The sequence below is a fragment of the Protopterus annectens genome, chromosome 5.part0 (genome assembly GCF_019279795.1).
Source record: "Protopterus annectens isolate FY-2018-M chromosome 5.part0, PAN1.0, whole genome shotgun sequence".
In the NCBI taxonomy this organism is placed as follows: domain Eukaryota; kingdom Metazoa; phylum Chordata; order Ceratodontiformes; family Protopteridae; genus Protopterus; species Protopterus annectens.
Window position 1 is genome coordinate 927,827,056 of NC_056735.1, and position 14,542 is coordinate 927,841,597.

At 36.1% G+C, this 14,542-nt stretch overlaps 1 protein-coding gene across 1 annotated transcript in view; it reads right to left on the reverse strand.

Annotated features, from left to right (window-relative positions):
• TRPC6 (transient receptor potential cation channel subfamily C member 6) overlaps positions 1-14,542 on the reverse strand; it is a 1,017,840-nt gene that overhangs the window by 385,411 nt on the left and 617,887 nt on the right. The gene's annotated exons all lie outside the window — the stretch shown is intronic.

A 14,542-nucleotide genomic window follows, 5' to 3' on the forward strand; every position in this document is an offset into this window, starting at 1 on the left:
ATTACAACAGTATATAAAGCAGAGTGATGCCTTCTAAACATGCTTATTGAACACCTTACATGCATGTTTGTTTGATCTAGATAGTTCACAATATTATCTCTGGGTTTGCCAGAACATATTTATAAATTGAATGCTATAAAAATAAACTTGCGTTGTTCTTCCTCAAACATTCATCTTAGTAGCTCAGAGGATACTGAGAAAGTCCTACACTCACCAAGCAGACTGAGAGCTTAGGAAAACTTCTTTACCATGGAATTATCATCATGTAGACCTACATAACTTTACCTGTGATAGAACATCGTACTCTGTAAACTTGGAATCAGTTGCTAATGGACTTCTTCCTGTAGTACAAGGTTTGATTCTGCCCCTTCCTTCATTTGCCAGCTCAGTTACTCCGTGAAATCGCTTACGTTTACAGTGAGAGACATTTAGATCTAGTAGGATTACCTGTTTAACAAAAAATGTTTTCTCATGCCTATAGGTGCTTTATTTACTTTAGTGAATGACAAGGGGTATAACATATTATTCTTCTGTGCATTCTAACCATAAATGTACTCTCACTTTCTTACGTCAATGCCATGCTCTTTATACTATGGACTCACTCATGGCCTGCAGCAACTTGTCCCCTGTAATTAAAGCATTTTTTTTTCTCCAAGAGCTTCTAGAACTTCATCATATTTAAGTTCACAACCTGTCTTGTTGTGCACCTTTGGAACTTAGTACCTCTACATCCCTGCTGTGCATAACAAGTACCGTACATGATGTCACCTCTGTCTTTTGACATGCAGGGCTTAACCAAGCAATGCAATGCACGCTTCATTTTATAATGCTGAACACTGGCTGCATACTGAAAAGTGTACAGCTCTGTTTCTGAATCTCATTTCTGTCTTTGCAGTGGACAAGAACACCTTTATGCATCTCATTACATACAGAGATCATATTTGAATTCAGGCATAATCATTTTCTCTCAAAAATTTCATAATATGGGATTCTGTTTTGTTAAGAAGGATTATAAAATGCATAGGCATTGGCCATAATTCATAATGAAAATTTTCAGAAGAAGGCTTTCAATTTGATTTTGATTTTTTCTGCATTAAAGTAAAAAATGCACTTGTTCAAGCCAGTTTAAAAGCAGGGGAAATGAATATCCTTCTATCAAAAATTGTCCTGGGATATCTTATTGTTTATTTTATTTTTATTGTTATATTATTTATGTTAGTATACATTTACTGTGTAGTCTTCATAAAAGCAGAAGTTTTATTATCAGGCAGTTTCAAAAAAAGTAGCTATTATGGATTTAGATTATGCACATAGTATATTGCTGAAAAGTGATGTTGTGTGTAGTGCCACTTATTTTCAGATAAAGCATTTTTTCCTTCAGTGAAAGACATTTTAAAATGGAGTTTCTTCTGTTCCTACCGACACTTTCTGTTTATGATCCAAATCTCAGTTTGTCCACATTTATCTGTGGAATTAAAATATTCTGTTAAAGATTTGTATCTACTATCAGAGCTTCTGAGAAAGAAACTAAAAGATTATTAAAGAACGTGATGCCTTCCGCCTCTGTCTTCACTGCACTCCATTTAACATCTTTAGGAAGTCAGCACACAAAACAGTCACCGCCTAACATATATTCATAACCATTCACTTACCACAAGAATTGTTATACCAGCCACAAAACATACCATCATTATACCTCTTTTTAATTTACCCCAGCCCAAAACCCATAAAGACTATTGATCTATCTCCATTCTTTGCCATCTTGCAAAAAAAAAAAATTAAGAAAAGTTCTTTGTAAACAGCTGTTTAAAGAGTATTGGTCAGGTTTTAAAGCTTGTGTTAATTAACAAAACTTTGGAGCTGGATATATATCTATATATATATATATATATATATATATATATATATATATATATCATATACAGTTACAAATTATACAGTTTTGATGCTAAAGGTGTGTAGTTTTTTGTTGATAAGGATAATCCCCCCCTTAAAAATTTTCTGAGCTGAAAATCTCTGCCACAATATAATAACAGACTGAACCCATAGTGCCTCACTACCTAGACTAATGGATAACGTATTGCATTTCCTTATTAAATGTATCAGAATTATTTTATTTCTATCTAGAAAGGAAAGTTCTGAAATAGTTCTTGCAGATGGAATACCTCACATTGAAAATGAACACATGATAATGCAGTAGTGAACCCACAATGTTGTAAAGATGCTGCTCCTCTAAAGAATTAAATTATTTTAATTACCCATGATATCTTGCATCTGTATATAAATCTTTATTCAATCCCTATCATTACATCATAGAGAGTGTGTGTGGTTAGAGAAAATCTTAGTAAATAGTGAAATAAAAAGTCCAACAGCACCGTATATTTACATTTTGCAAAATCAATTGTAACTGTTATTATGAGGGGTACAAATGGAAAATAAATTAACTGTTAAACAAATACGCTTCCAAACATGACCAAATATACTTTAAACACTTTAATAACTATGGTCTTATATGTGTTACACAGCATGGCTTCAAAAATGGTTTTAGCACAACACCACTATAATCTCAGCATATGATACTGTTTATAGTAATCCAAATGACAATCTCCTTACAGCAGGTATTTTTGTAATAGATGTTCAGTTTTCAGGAGTATTTTTTGAGGACCACTAAAAAATTGCTTCATAGATGTCAGCTTGGAATTTGTGCTACTATTTTGCTCCTGGCAAGAGAAGGAGCAGAGAGCATTGATTCCTGACTGTCAATGATTGGGTAGTGAGTGTCTGTGTGGAACCTTCCAGATTGGTCTGATTGTCATTCAAGGCATCTGTCAGGAAAAGGCTACAACAATCCTGCAGATCCCTGCATCATGTGGACAAGACTGTTGATCACCAAAGAACCTATGGCCTATCTTGGGATTAGTACTTCTGCTTTGCTTCTGGTGAGAGAAAAAGCAAAGGGGCACTCCCTGAAGCATGAAGCTGTGGTGATACCAGCACTAGCAGTAGACATGTAGTAGCCATTTGGGTGATTCCCCACTATTCATCATTCTTGACAAATCTAATTCTTTCTTTTCAGTAAGTGCTGCTTGATTGGCTACTATCTAACCTAACTTCATAATACCTCCCTAAATGCTTCATATATAAATCATCAGTGTCAGCTATAACAGTTTCCCCTCAAGTGTTTGGCAGCGCCCTGTACAGATGCAGGCACCTTGAGTTGACATGTTTCCTGTAAAAGCATTATTGAGATTTCAACAAATTAGTTGCACACGGGGTTGCACATATCAGGTTATACTTTGCACAGTGACAAACACTGCCCCCAAAGCTGCTAACCAGATAGTCCCGACTTACTTTATATTCTGACTTTAACCATCTAATCAATAAATGTCCCATTGCCATAGATATGAACTTTCTCACTATCTCCATTACCAGCTTGGTGGATAGGGGCATCCTGAAGCAATGTAGAAATTACCTCATGTTTACTAACAGCCAGCTACTTCTCAATATATTGAAAAGGTTTGTGAAAGATGTATTTATACAATGCCACTGAAGGCAAAGCTCTCACATAAAAGCACTCCTAATGCCAGTCAGATTGTCAGTAGTATGTTCACTTCACCCATCACACACACAGCATGAAGTAGACATATAGGCTCACATATGTTGAGGCACTTAAATTAAACTTTCCTAAATCCCAAAGCCATCCTAGATGAAATGCATATAACAAATGCCCACAACAGCCTCAAATGCACTCTTTTCAAACAATAGTAACATCAACACATCCAGCCACATCTCATAGGTTCATAGATAAGCACTAGGCTAACTGCCCTTGCGAGCCATTTTAAGCCTATGCAATTATCCCTTGTTAGACTCAAACCCTGCACCTTGTGTTTGTAAGGCAAACACCTTAACCATTAGGCCACCCTCCCATGGAGCCTCTTCTTCTGAGCCCATATGCCAAGGCACCATACAACCTGACATTCTGGTCATTGGAGACTCCTTTCTGAGATGCATTAATTCTCACTAGACTAAGTAAGGAAAAAGTCACAGTCATTTGCTTATCAGTGGCCAGGATCCACTATATTATGAAAGCACTCAGGTCATTGGACAACAAGTACCAGTATGACTCAGTCATAGTCCATGCGGGTGTAAATGAGTTAAGAAATACCTCTTGCCTATATGAAGAGAGAGACATCATGGATCTCTTGCAATATGTTTCCTAGGCTGGTATTAGCCTAGAATTGAGCAGCATTTTACCTTCTCCAAAGATGAAGCCATACAATGAACAGAAGATAACTGACTTTAGTAAATGGCTTAGTTTATGGTTTCATTATAAGGGGGTGCAATATTTATCAGAATGGAAGAAGATGGTCAACAGACCATATTGCTTTGCAAGGAATGGTCTGCACCTCTCCCATCTTGGTTTCAAATATCAGTTAAATCATTGTCATTCCCCATAGTGCCTTTTCTAACAACCCTTCTGACATAGCAAATCAAAGCAAGAAATTCTAAAGGTGTTACTGATCAATGCTAGGAGTCCAAACAAAAAACTCCATTCCCTACAAGCTCTTCTTATCTTAGAGAATGCTGGCATTGAGCTGTGCAGTCAGGGAGACATGGTCTTCAAGCTGTGCAGAGCACCATGGCAATGCAAGGCTAGAATGCCTTCCACTCATTTAGACATAGGCAGGGACTAAAGGTGGAGGAGTATCAATTTACATCAAAAGAAATATACCACAAGGCTGGTCAAACAGGATGATACACTTAAGCTTCTGTACATTCAAATCACCATAGACAAAATTCCATAGCTCTTCCTAGCAAGTTATAGGACCATTCTATGACCCAGGAAACGCATAACATGTATTTACGCTTACTGGAAACACTCACCATCAAACCCAATAACATATTAATGGGTGACTTTAATTACCCAAATATTAACTAGGAACCATATACAACACCAAACTTGCAGGCACAAATATTTCTGGATTTTGTAAACATACATTCCCTGAGCCCAGATTGTCAATACACCAACCAGGGACACAGGCATACTGGATCTGGTCCTCACTAATATGTGAGAGTGCTGATTATCCTCTACTGTAATGTCCTCTCTGGTAAGGTCAGACCACAAAATGGTCTCCTTTGAAGTAAATATACAACTTGGAACCCCAGATAACACTTGAATATTCAGGAACTACTCAGGCTAGCTTCCTATTATTAAGTGATAACCTGTCAAATTTTCAAGCCCCATTAACCCTGAGAACATGTCTGCCTACATGGAATTCTTTACAGAAACCCTATACAGCCATGTTAGTAGCTGCATAAAGTCAGCTGTACCCAGCAGAAATAAGTACAAAACTAATTCAAAAAACAAGCCACCCTGGTGGAATTACAATGTTAATAGGCTGTATTACAGAAAGAAGAAATAATGGCAAAAATTAGGAGGTGTAGCACCCAACAGGACTAAGGCATTTTTACCAAACTAAACAAGCAACTCAAAGGACAAAGTCTACCAAATACAAATTTGAGGTAAATTTGGCCTCAAAAGAAACAAGGGCAAACAGATGGCATTTTGTAGCTATGTATGCAGCCTCGAAGGCCATACACAATTGTGTGCAGAGCATATTGTTAATGGCGCTACCTATACCGAAACAAATTCAGCTCTAAATTTATCCCATGTAGTTGTCATTAATCTCCAGGTAGTGTGTGGCATCCAACTTTACTTGCCACCACAACTCCCTTATTTCTAGATGATCTTTTCATGCCCCCCCCCCTTGGGTTAGGTGTCAGATTCTCTAATATACAAAACAAAAGCACTTTGTAGTTAGAACATATAATGGAGTGTCTATATAAAGTAGTGTTAATGTTTTATACTCCTATTTCATACCCATGTTCATAAATTGGCTTTTTAAGACACCTCTCGGTCTTCCTGACATAAAGAGCTGGGCACATACTATTCCTTTACTAGTGCAGTTTCCATATCTAGGGTATATAGTAGTCTTAGCTGCATCTTTCAAGTAAACAACTAGTTGTTCTAAAATATGTTTACATTGCACACAGCTGCCACATTTTCTCATACCCTTGTTGTATCCCTTACTGCCTATGTTGTTTTCCAAACTATTCTTTAAATTGGGAGCCCTTTTGTAGGTCTCAAAGCCCTATCTCAGCATTCTGTTTCCTACAGACTGTTAGGGGGGATTTATGCCTGGGATACAAAGCATCATCAGACAGCACTCTGATGGATCTCATGCATATCCGCTAAACAGAAAGCACCAGAATTACTCATTTTAATGACTTAAACCTTGCAATGATATAAATAGGATCTGCTGGAGAGACAGGTATGTATCCTAGAGACTACTCCTTCTCTGGAACAAGCTCTCCATCCATGTGAAGCAGAGTTCCTCTGTAGCCCAATTCAAGTGTAACTTGGAGAATTGGATAGGGAACAGCAAATTCTTCCCTGGTTTGGCACTTATGTCTCTAATGGACACAGGCAGCCTGTAAATGATTCATCTCCTAGGCCTCTGCTTGTAAATGTTTTATCTCCCAAGTCCCTACTTACACTAACCAAGGGTCCCAAGGGTATCAGAACATGTCATATATTTGGGATGTATGGCTAGGCTTAAAAAGGCCCCAGTGGGTGTTAACCTACTAAACACCTGTGAATCTATGAATCTATATAGACATACAAATATGTGGACTCTTGCCTATGCACCTGGGGACTAACATCATAACCTTTAATAGTTCATAATGAAAAAAAAAATAAATGTTTTCTCTAAGACATATTCTTTTCTGCCTTCATACCCTACTACTACAAATATATTAAATCCAAGATTGCTCATCCCAGAAATAGTAGATTACTCCCTCACCTTTCAAACTTCAGCAGCTAAAATGCACCCTGCTAATAATATGACAAGTTTGGATTTTGTTGTGCACTGATGTTATTTTGGTGACCTTAAGACATATTACTAATATGCCTTTTGGTGCTGCGGTAGCATTGTTGCCTCACAGTAAGACGTTGTCCTGTTCGATTCTCAGCTAGAGCATCTTCTGTGTGGAGACATGCGTGAATGGGCATACCTTTGTTGAAGGTTGTGTGTCAGGGCTGACAACTCGACATGTAAAAATCTACTGCCAATCATTAGCAGACCGGAGTTCTGCTGTGGCAACCCCTAACCGGGAAAAGCCAAAAGACACAACAACAACATGCTCCTAGACATTCTTATAGTAGCAGAGCTTTAGTCCAATATGACTCCTCCCAATTATTTTTACCATATATTCTAGCTAACATTAAGCTATGCTGTCCAACAACGAAAACAACAACAAAACAAAATTTTGCAATGTTTACGCCGTGCCTGGCTGACTTTATTTAATATTTCTGAAGTGTTGCCATGCACCTATTCAACTCCAGTTGTCAACTATGTTCTTGTCTTACCTATTGACCTTCTTTTTTACTCCTGAGCTACCTACCCTCTTTCACAAAGTAACATAGTTTATCAGCATTGTGTGCCTTTTGCATTTCTCTTGTCCACGCTCCAAGCATTTTTTGATTTTCATGTAATTTATTATTGTGACAATTACTACCACATATTCTTATCATGATGATCTTGTTTTGATGATACCCAGAACTGAATAAGGTGAAGTATCAATAGGTTCCAATGTAATAAATGGATGTCATCTGTTTTTCTGATGCCGATTCACATTACGTTTTACACTAACATTCCTTTGGCTTTTTCCACTTATTTCTGACACTGAATAACATTATACATTCTTTGACAAGCTGCAGAATCATGAGATTTTTTTTTTCCATTTATAGACAAAGATGATTGTCTTCTTAAAAGATAAACTATCCTTTGATGTTCTCTCCAATATGCATACCTTTGCAAGCTTCTGCATGGAACACAGCTGCCACGTGTTTGCCCCCTTTGAACTCTTCTTTACATAATAGGGGGATAAATCCTTCAAGCTATGCCACTATTTGTCCAATCACTGTACCAGCACCTTACTGCATTGAATTGCTCAGCCAAAATGTGACATCTGACATAAATATCACAAAAATAACAATATCTTACACTAAACTGTGGTGTGTCCTCAGTTACTGGTTTGCTGTTTGATGCTGCTAACAACAAATACTTTTCAGCTTCTGTTAGCTCCTTAACAGCATTATTAGTTTTAGTCACACTCCATGCAATTTATATTTTTCACCAGGTTTCTGACATCATGCCTTACAGAGGGTGAGATATACCAAAACTACCAGATTTTATTCTCAGCAATGGTGACCTGTCATAAAGCTTAACCAGCATATTTCTTTCCTCTTCTGTGATATTAATAATCTGTTAAGCAATCTGAATGAAATACTGACATTAGCTTGCCTTATCATAGAATCACATACTCATAGAAAATGCAAGGCTAGTGGACCCTCATGCCAATTCTGTCTTACCACTACTCCCTTAGACATTACCTCCTTTTATAAAGAGCAACATGCCAGTCATATCAAAAGTAAACTTGTGAATAGCCACAATATACAGATACAACAACAGACAGCCTCCATGTATTTAGTGATTAAAGGTCAGATTGAATCTGAGACCCTGTAACTGTTGGACAGAAACCTTAATCACTGAGTTGCCATGCAAAACTCAGCCTGCTTTAATAGGAATCATTCTCCCAACCCTCTGCAGCACAATCAAATACTGTAACACAAGACCTGATTAGCTGCTTGTTGAGTTTTCTCATGATCTTTCTTGTGGTGCAATGAAAGCTAACAGAAGTGTACTTTCATGGGTACTACCTAGACTCTACTTTTGCCAAATAGACCTGTTGCCAAGGTTAAGACCTTTACATCCTCATTTCTTCAAGTATGGTATATTCCAAATATTTTAAGCAGTTGGCAGGTAGCACCTTCTTGATTAACTGTATTTTCTTTCTCAAATATTTTAAAATGATTATTCATCCCTAACTTGATCAATTTGTTCCCACTATCACATTGTTCTTGATCACATGATCTTTCATAATCTCCCATCCACGCACCTTTGTCTAGTAATCATCTCTTACCTTAAAGTTCCCTTTTAATTTAGTGTATCTAAAATGTCTTTTGTCTATGGTTTATTTGTCTCGACAGTCATTTTCTGTCACTATCTTAGCCTGCTGGGAAATTTCAATTATAAGTCTCCTTTTCACTCTAATGCACTTTCATATCCTTGTGTATGTTTAGCTTTTGTGTTACAACCATCACACTGCATGTATATCTTACCTCTTAATAAACTAGGTTTGTGGTCTCTGCTTATTACTTTTTCACATTCTATTATTTCTCCTTCACACAGAATCTGTCTGTGTGATCCTATATACTTTTCTGTCCAGGTAAACCAAACGAATGAGCTGTAGAAAGCATAAGTCCAAGGCTGACAATAAAAAATGTAAATTTAATGAAGTAAGCACACGCTTTCGGAGAACTCAATGGCGTTCCTTCCTCAGACAAAAAAGTTTTACATCTCTGAATAACAACCACATTTTTATACAATCAATTATGCTAATTAAGTGTGTTCAAACTAACAAATCACATAGACCCATAAGGGGGTGTGTTCCTATTACTAGCACCAGCAAACAAAGTACTTTCGTTGTAAAAGGTGCAAGTATAACAAACTAAAATCCTACTGCACCATAATTAAAAACCAACACAAAAAAGATTATTATAATCTTAAATAATCGTCGATCCAATTAACTTCTCATTAAACCTATAAGCTTAAAACCATAAAAACGATGAAAACATATGTTCAACCTACCCATATTATCTTTTTAAAGACAAATTCTTTAAGATACAACTGATAGACACATGGTCATTCAGACCTGGGTACACATAGGTGGCTGTGCGAATCTGCCAGATAAGTTCACAGATTTCCAAAAGATTTTGCCAAGGACCACCTCTAAAGTCACAATCAACTTTATTCACAACTGTAAACTTGAAAAAATGATCAGGGCAATAACCAATATGTCTAGCAAGGGCATTGTTATGATTGCCTGTAGCTATGGCATATATGTGCTCATAGATGCGCTGCTTGATTTTCCTTTCAGTTTTACCGATATAAAATGCGTTGCATCTTTGACAGCTAGCCGCATAAACAACGCCCCTGGTCTCACAATTAAATTTGCCACTAATTTTATAAACCTGGTCTCTCAGCCTAATCTTAGCATCTATGCACACATGTTTACACTGCTTGCATGACCCACACTTTGTCATGCCTACCTTGTGAACTCTCATAACTTTTGGTTTAACCTCTAACAATGATTTCAAATTTTGCCCTCTCCTAAAGGTAACTTTAGGGCTGTCACCAAACTTATTAAGTAAATAAGGGTCTTCAATAAGCAAGGATTAATTCTTATTTAGCACTTTGGAAATAGCCAAATGGTCTAAACTAAAGGTACACAAAAATCTAGTAGCAAAAGGGGCTGTTTGGTTCTTAAGTGAAACACTGTTCTCTATGTTGTCACCATGTGAGGCATGTCTAACCATAGACAAAATTGGTTTATAAAAACCTAAACTCCTTTTATTGGTGACTTCTGATTTTATGTCAAGAACAAGGCCTGAAGGATACCCTCTATTAATAAACATGCCAGTTAAACGCTCACATTCAGCTAAAAAATCTTCGTGATCTGAAACCATCCTAGCGGCCCTAACCATCTGCCCTTTTACGACCGCTCTTCAACGAAGTGAATCAAGCTTACTCTAGGATAAGAGGCATTATTGAAGTGTAAACATGTGTGCATAGATGCTAAGATTAGGCTGAGAGACCAGGTCTATAAAAATGCTAAGATTAGGCTGAGAGACCAGGTCTATAAAATTAGTGGCAAATTTAATTGTGAGACCAGGGACGTTATTTATGCGGCTAGTTGTCAAAGATGCAATGCATTTTATATCAGTAAAACTGAAAGGAAAATCAAGCAGTGCATCTATGAGCACATATATGCCATAGCTACAGGCGATCATAACAACGCCCTTGCTAGACATATTGGTTATTGCCCTGATCATTTTTTCAAGTTTACAGTTGTGAATAAAGTTGATTGTGACTTTAGAGGTGGTCCTTGGCAAAATCTTTTGGAAATCTGTGAACTTTTCTGGCAGATTCGCACAGCCGCCTATGTGTACCCAGGTCTGAATGACCATGTGTCTATCAGTTGTATCTTAAAGAATTTGTCTTTAAAAGGATAATATGGGTAGGTTGAACATATGTTTTCATCGTTTTTATCGTTTTTATGGTTTTAAGCTTATAGGTTTAATGAGAAGTTAATTGGATCGACGATTATTTAAGATTATAATAATCTTTTTTGTGTTGGTTTTCAATTATGGTGCAGTAGGATTTTAGTTTGTTATACTTGCACCTTTTAGGATGAAAGTACTTTGTTTGCTGGTGCTAGTAATAGGAACACACCCCCTTATGGGTCTATGTGATTTGTTAGTTTGAACACACTTAATTAGCATAATTGATTGTATAAAAATGTGGTTGTTATTCAGAGATGTAAAACTTTTTTGTCTGAGGAAGGAGCGCCATTGAGTTCTCCGAAAGCGTGTGCTTACTTAATTAAATTTACATTTTTTATTGTCAGCCTTGGACTTGTGCTTTCTATAGCTCATTCGTTTGGTTTATCTGGTTTGTCATTTGTTTAGTGCTTTTTGGTTTACATACTTCTCTGTCCACATTGCCATCATGATCCAGCTGGAGACGAATAACTGTTCGGTACAATTCTTTCAGGCATTTCATACTTTTCTTTCTATACATTTTTAGTGCATCTATAGTATAATCCTAAAGACAGCCACATTCCCAGGTCTGCAGAAGATAGACACTATCTTGACCATCCTTAAGAGAAGTTCCACTGTATCTAGCAATAACTAGGGATTAATATATTTGCTCCTTAGATCACAGAAGTTGCAGCCACTAAAGAGATCAGGGAGCACCTTTGTCCTACTGTCTGTTCTCTGATGAGTAGCATGACCTGAAGTTAAAGTACCCTACCAGCAGTCTGAATCCACTGTCCATGTCTGTAAGGTTTTGGATGACATCAGGAAAATGATGAAATTACTGAATGGCAAATAGCACTCATTTGGACTATGATATATTCCTACTATTGTAACTTACAGAACATGGTTTGCACTACTAACAGGTTAGCTAAACCTCGTTCTACCTCCACAAGCAGTCAATGAGAGTTTTGGAGACTCATTTTCTCTTCTTGTCCTTTAGTCTTCTTCTCCTTTTCCGAGTGTTCAGTAATTCCTTACTCTCAATACCTCACAACTCCATGTTGTTGTTTATGTGGATAACCTTGCCATGCTTAATGCTTATCCTCATCAATGAAATGCAAAAGTAATCCGCTCAATAACAAACCTGATAAAACCAGGGCCATGGTGCTTGGCATGCATGCAAGACTGTACCAAGTTTGAAAGAATTCTTCTCTGGAGTTTTTGAAACTAAAATTGTCTTTATTTGCCTGTGGAATGAGCTTGCCTTGTTCTTTTTAATCCTTATTAAGGAAATCAATTAGGAATAAAAAAAAGTAATTGTTTATCAAAAAGCTCAGATTAACAGACTAATGCTCTTTGTGGAAATAAGATCATCTCTGTGTAAAAGAGTATGTTACTCTGCAACAGAATAGGCTCTTCCATTTCTAATGACAGCCTCACTTTTCAGGAGTCAGCAGCTGCAAAGTCATTCTGAATGAGTTTTGCAGGCTTTTATTCACAGCTTTACTGTATATTATTACATTTTAATGTCCATTCCAGCGTGACATAACCATTTCCTAAGGGATAGCAATTCTTCTTGCATGTTTCTAGTTTATAACATCTTAACATGGGCCACTGTCCATCTCTAATCTGTTCTCCTGACTTAACTTTCTTCTTCATTAAAGCCATCACCATCCAAAACACGATCCATATTCTCTACCACCAGCAGAACTCTTTCAATCAGTGCTGCCAAATTATGGCACACTGCTGTCTTGTAATGTTGTCAAGTTACCTACTTAATGTTTACCCTTTTCCATCCTTGACACTCTTCTTAAATAATAATATGAAGAGTAACTATAATGCTGACATTGATACTCCCTTAAATAATAATATGAAGAGTAACTACAATGCTGACATTGATACTCCCTTAAATAATAATATGAATAGTAAGTATAATGCAGACATTGATACGCCCTTAAATCATAATATGAAGAGTAACTACAATGCAGACATTGATACTCCCTTAAATAATAATATGAAGAGTAACTACAATGCTGACATTGATACTCCCTTAAATAATAATATGAAGAGTAACTACAATGCTGACATTGATACTCCCTTAAATAATAATATGAAGAGTAACTATAATGCTGACACTGACACTCCCTTAAATAATAATATGAAGAGTAACTATAATGCTGACATTGATACTCCCTTAAATAATAATATGAAGAGTAACTATAATGCTGACACTGATACACCCTTAAATAATAATATGAAGAGTAACTACAATGCTGACATTGATACTCCCTTAAATAATAATATGAAGAGTAACTATAATGCTGACACTGATACGCCCTTAAATAATAATATGAAGAGTAACTACAATGCTGACATTGATACTCCCTTAAATAATAATATGAAGAGTAACTATAATGCTGACACTGATACTCCCTTAAATAATAATATGAAGAGTAACTATAATGCTGACATTGATACTCCCTTAAATAATAATATGAAGAGTAACTACAATGCTGACATTGATACTCCCTTAAAGAATAATATGAAGAGTAACTATAATGCTGACATTGATACTCCCTTAAATAATAATATGAAGAGTAACTATAATGCTGACATTGATACTCCCTTAAATAATAATATGAAGAGTAACTACAATGCTGACATTGATACTCTCTTAAATAATAATATGAAGAGTAACTATAATGCTGACACTGATACTCCCTTAAATAATAATATGAAGAGTAACTATAATGCTGACTTTACTCAGCCTTTAATATTACTAAATACTAACAGCTGCTCTTCCACCTTTACTATTCATATTTTTGAGAAACTCTGTTGAAGTCTATACTAAATATTGCTTGAGCTCATTAACTAATTATAATTTGCTTATTTCTGTTAGCTATTATCTATATGGCTTTGCACTTATAGTATTGCACTAAACTGATTGTTTCATGTTTCCTGGATGTGCTTGAAAAATGTATTTGCTGAGGTAGCTCTTACTAAATAAATAAATGAAATGAAATATGTTATTACTGAGCAAAGACAAAGAAACAAGAAGTTCTACAGTATACATTAAACCAGAATCATATAAAATGAAAATGATTGCATACTTATAGCTTACTTTTATTACTGCTTGTCACAACAGTAGTAATAGTGGGAAACCAAAACCTTAATGAAAAATGAAAATAAATAAATAAGAGTAAAAGGAATATGATAGCTAAATATATCTCAGTAAAACAGACTTACATTTTGTTTACAGAAAAATAGCACTGAATATTATGTACATATATTAATAATCTGTTTAAAATGTGGTGTAAA